Here is a 6,000-nt window from a genome sequence, read left to right as displayed (position 1 = left end):
AATTTCATTCTAGATCAGTGGATCTTTATATCAAGAGGTGTCAGACAATTTGATATGTAGCCCACTGGAGAAAACCAGTGCCATAACATTCATATTGGACGAAAGTTTTGTTTAGAAACTTACATAATGTGAAATAAAATCTCAGTTTCAGCATATCTACTGCTTTGATAGTTCATGTTTCTGTGTCTGTGTCATTGATCTGATATGGGATCAGCGCATAATACTCGATGGACATGATGAGAGCACAACATGAAAGTAGGTTCATCACAATGGAAGCATCAATTAATTGACCACTTCAGCCCAAACAGCCCTGAGCTCTCAGTTTAATTGGAGGGAAGCATTAGTTCAGATGCTTAATAAGAGAGGCAGAACAGATCAGACCGATTGTACTGGGAATCAGTTACATTAATCAGAACAGTGGTGTTACAGGGATCAAGGGGGGAAATAAGAGAAGAGAACGTCTTATATCACTAGAAAACTATAGGGAGGCCACAAGGTTACTTGTCTATCAAACTGTGTGTGCGCGCGCGCGCACACGCATACGTGTGTGTGTGTGTGTGTGTGTGTGTGTATTCAACGGAAAATTCAAAGAAGACATCACAGAATCCTAACACACACGCACACACACACACAGACACACACACACACACACACACACAAAAACCCTTACAGTACCATCAGTGGACTGTCACTGTGCCTCAACCAAGTGAGGACCAAGGGTCAAGTTGAAAAAAAAAAATAGATTAAAAAATTTGCTTTTTCATTTTTAATAATATTTAGGCAGATGTGCTTTTTTTCGACATGCTCAAATTGTTAAGAGGGTTCAGTAAACCTTTTATCGGTCGGTTAACTGCTCAGACTATTTTTGACTGTTTACACATTTGGGTCTATAAGATAATGTTGCTGTTGTTTTGTTTACTGCACTGTGCACCACTCAGCTCTGGCAGGAGCTAGCAAGCAGTGGCACTCATTTTGCAATTACAGCTGGTGACACCATCCCCAATCCACCCACCCTATGGTCTCTTACCAGCTTGCCCCAGTGAGGAGGTGGCTCAATTTTGAGCCATAAAACCCTTCAGCAGTGTTGACTATATGATCACTGTTAGCTCTGTTAGCACTGTAAGGCAGTGTTACCAATTCTAAAAGGGTTTTGTGGTGAAAATGAAGCTGCTTGGGGTAGTAAAAACCCAAGGTACAGGGGAATTGATTTAATTTTAATAAATTAAAAATAGGGAAGCCATTGAAATTACAACTTTGAAATGTGCATACTTAAGGCAATAGGTAAATATTATTGAGATTAAGGGATTTGCTGAGGGCTCTTTTCCACAAACTAACAGCTGTGAAAGTTGTGACAGGGATTTGTCCCCCCTATTATAATTATGGCCTAAGCTGCGGGTCCCACCGCGCTCTCTTCCCTTGTTTTGCTTCTGCCTATAAACTGTCAATGGCAAAAATCCAAAAGCAAAACTATGAAATAAGATAACAATAAGACTCAGTTCTTTTTCTTAATGAATTGAAGTTATCAAAGTGAAAATTTCACCATCTCATCGCAGCTTTAACATGAAGTTTCACATCAGTTGCAGCCATCTTCATTGTTTTCAAAACTACACTTCTCTTTAACGGTCATCATCTCAAACACGCTCCATATTGGATAAATGGTTGTGAGTGGCCGGACAAGGCAGCGGAGTGAGTGTGGACGAGACGCAACTGCCAGAGCAAATAAGACACACGATTTTGGTTCCAAAAAGTTCTCTATCTCATCTGTTAAAATGCTCACTGTGTGAATATGATCAAAAGTATTGGTGATGGATGGCAAGAAGCAAAAAGGCAGTGTGAAAGTCATTGGTTCAGGGTTAGTGGAAAAGAGATGGCTTTTTAAAAAGACACAGTTGTGGGTGGAAGTGGATTGGTGGCCTGGGAGAGATGAGGGTTGATAAGTATTCTTACCATGTAGCCAATATAATGACATCCAACATCCCAGAGAGATTCTGGATCATGTGAGAAAAGTGGAAAAAGCAGAGAGGTGCGAGAGACGAGATAAGGGGAACGCAATACAGTTGTAGATATAAATAAAAACAAGGAGCAGTAGTGAGACTGAGCATGCAAGCGACAGGGAGAGGATGAGCGCAGAGCCAAAAGAAAAGGGAGAGCCAGTGGAGACCCCAGAGAGGAGATGGAGAGGAGCTGCAACGACGTGGTGTGTGTTGTTCAGCATGATTAACTCTTGAGAAAGAAGCCTGCTGGAGGACTTACCGAAATAGCTGCTCCCTATTAAAATCAACTACTGCGACTGCCACTCACCTGGCTGCTGCTTAGCATTGCAAATGTACACGACAAGACAGTATATCACAGTTACTATAGAAGCCTGATGCCCGTCAGGAAGAGTTTGTCCTTGTTTGTCCTAACCCTTAGCCTTACAGTGAGGTGGTAGACACAAAGGGGACCGTGTCTTTGATTTAAAGGTACCATTATATGATGTATAATATGATAGAATGATGTAGAATACAAATAGGGATCTTTTACTATTGGCTGTGAAGAAATCCCTTTATGACATGAGGGACTGGGGACAAAAACCACAGTTCTGTGTAAAAATAGAGTTAAGCTCATTGAAGCACATATGAGGCTTCGACAGTCTAAGTTACACATATCCAGGCTTGTATCTTCTAATGTTACTGTCTTTTTACTGCAAAAGTCCCTCTTTCTGTCTCCCCTGACAGTTCTCTGGCCGAGTTTTAGAGGGGGGATGGTAATACGATTTCTCGCTGAAAAAATAAGCTTTTGAAGATACCCACTTTATTTTAACTAACTCAGCCTGCTGATGCATCATAGTAACTTTGGCTCAACTTCAGAATGCATTTGGATTTTATCCTCCATCTCTTACAATGTTATGACGGTATCCCTTCACAGTCAGAACAGTCAGGAAGAACAATCAATGTGTTTTACATCAAAATCTGATTACAGTTCGTGGAGGATACTACTGATGTACTTGCTGAAGCAAGCCCCCAGGAGCAGCACTGGACTTTGAAGCCAATTTTACATAGTGGCCAAAAGCGGAATCAAACCATCTGGGTCCGTTACATTATGCCATGAGGCCCAAAAAGACTTTCTCGTTTATTTCCATGGTAAAAGAAATATCTATAAATCAGTGAATACATTTTTTTAGCATCAAAACCCCCACAAAATGGGGCTCTGGGTAGCTCAGTTGGTAGAGCATGCGCCCCATATACAGAGGCTATGAGTCCTCATTGCAGCAGCCCAGGGTTCAAATCCAACCAGTGGCCCTTTGCTGCATGTCATCCCCACTCTCTCTCTGTTTCCTGTCATTTCTCCAGCTTTTCTATCTAATAAAGGCCACAAAAGCCTGAAAATATCTTTAAAAACAAACAAACAAACGAACAAAAAAAACACAAAATGACCCGCCTCACTCTTAGGATTTGATAGAAAAGTTGCATGATCAAATCATTTTACTCCCACTCAATTTATTGGAGCGCTAAACCTGAAGTAAGTTAGCTATTCCAATGGCAGAAGTTGGCCACTTGACCGATCATGGCCGTGCTCTGCGAGACATATAGCTGCAGCCACGGTTTTAACCCTGTTACAATGCTACTTGTAGTGACTATGAGACCAAATGTAGCTGTAAACAAGTGAAGAGTGGATCTGACTAGGCGTGGTGATGCCTCGCACACAGCCTGTCATGCAAAGAGGTCCTGCCCTTAAATATGCATAAATTAGGGCTTTAATAAAATGTAAACGAGTGAGTTATACAAAAATTCACCCCCCATATAGTTGTCATGAGTGTTGAAATTAGCGAGAAACCAAAACCAGTGCAGTTGGTTGCAGTTTGGTTCAGTTTAGGCATCAAATTCACTTGGTTTGGTTAAGGAAAAGATCCTGGTTCATTTTTTTTTTTTTTAAATGCATTTGTTGTATAATGCGGTGAAGTTACAATATGTACACTGATTAACTTGTGTTCCACATATGATGCAAGTTAAGCACATGACGTGAGTTAAGTGCATTAGTTAACTTATGTAGGTAACCCAAAATAACTCATGTTGACTTTTGGTCTCACATGTGACACATACAGCAGACTCCTGGGTTCAAGTCCTGTGTTTGTCTGACCCATCCATCCACCTTGACCTCCTCCCTACAAGGACCTTTATATGACACCTGACTTTCTCCATAATTACCATGGCCACTACAGGTTGCTACCTAACAACGAATGTAAAAATCGGTCATGATAAGCAGCTTGCAAATGACCTAAGAGTCGTGTTTTTGGGGGGAGGACAGTCTCCTTCCAAATTAAGATCAGGGGCAGGGAAAAAATTTAATAACTTACCTTTGTTTGGGTGCATGTACACTTACTGCATTGACTTCTAATACTGTCACACTGCATGAGAATATTTCTGCAGGGGTTATGTTTTCAGATTTTTAGACAGAAGCAGCAAATCTCTGGAGTTTCTGCAGGTTTTAGGGTTCCTGCTTTTTCATTCTTTCACTCCTCGTCACAATGTGCTCCGTCACAGATATCAAAGCTCTGCACTCATCCACTAAGCCATGCGTCATTCTTCTGTTATATTTTCTCTCACACACAGTATTTCTCAGTGTCCTCCCACGAGTCGCTTTAGACGCTGCCGTGTGTTTGTGTTCCTTTTAACTCTGTCATTGTGAGGAAGAGATTTAATTTAAGACTGTCCAATGGCTGCACGTGGTTTAGATGAGCCCCCCTCCTAATGTTCCCATAAAATTTTACACTCTAAATAACATAGTCACGTATACATTATGTATTTTCTTTTTTTTTGTTTTTTTGTGTGTTTTTATTTCAAAGATGATTTCTATGCACCATCCCACCAAACTTTTTTGACAAACTAATACACAGCAGCCTGTCTCTGCTGTTCGAAAACAAAATAACATTTTTCTGCTCTGACAAAAAGAAGCACTGTGATTGGCTGTTGTAATGGGGAGCGTTGACACCATGACCTTTAATAGCTACAGGTCAGAAAAGTCTCTGGCTGAGCAGAAATCAATAGTCTGACTTTATCAATGGATTTTATGTCTCATGTTGTGAGGTTCAACTTTTCCCCCCAGACATTCAAAATTAAGCTTTGTTGATCCATGTGGGGAAACTCAGCAGTTTAAGCAGCGTCTAATTCATTCATCTCTCACACAACGCACACACACACACACACACACACACACACACACACAAGAGACCTCCAGCCTAAAACAATCATTAAATATGTATTTCCTGCAGAACTGTAAAGCATCTGTAATGCAGTTAATACCCAACATTCAAAATAGCAAAAAAAAAAAAAAATGGAATCATTGACTTTTACTTGACTGGATTTCCTCAATGATATATGTACTTTTACGCCACTATGATATCTTGATATCAGTGTTAGCTATGTTGCTAATGTAAGAATTTTCTCAGAATTATATCACCAGGAGCAACTCTTTGTACAAGAAGCTTTGTGAATTCAGGCCCCAGAGTTTTTCTACAGGAAGTGCTCGAGGCTGCCGCAAACGCTATCTCCTTATCGGGCCCTATTGAATAAAGGATGCTGGCACCCAGAAAAAAATTGAACACTGGCCCTTAAGGGTCCCGTAACACAAAAAAGGTTGAGAACCACTAATGTAGTACACACTCCGGGATGTTGTGAAATTGTAGGCTAACCGTAGATTTAAATCTAACATTGTTGTTTTTTTTTTTCTTGGTATGATGTAAAGCTGTTGAAGTTGGACTGTGCAGAAAAAGTCCAAAAAACGCACCATGTCCTGTCAAAGTCAGTGATATAGGGTGTTGTTATGCACATCTAGTGTGTGTTTATATTCAAATTTATGGCGATATAAGGACTTGATATGTAGATTTATGGTGATGTAGCGGTATTATGTCTGGTGCTGTTCGCTGGTTAGTGAGACTGTGGCCTTGTAGGACAGAATTATATTCAGTCCTCTTTAAAGATGGCAGGTAACATTATGATATACCTGCCATAAATAGCAGGC

This window comes from Plectropomus leopardus, chromosome 19 (assembly GCF_026936395.1).
Source record: "Plectropomus leopardus strain MGB_pleo_1.0 chromosome 19, ASM2693639v1, whole genome shotgun sequence".
In the NCBI taxonomy this organism is placed as follows: Eukaryota; Metazoa; Chordata; class Actinopteri; order Perciformes; family Serranidae; genus Plectropomus; species Plectropomus leopardus.
Note: the sequence above shows the minus strand (reverse complement) of the source record.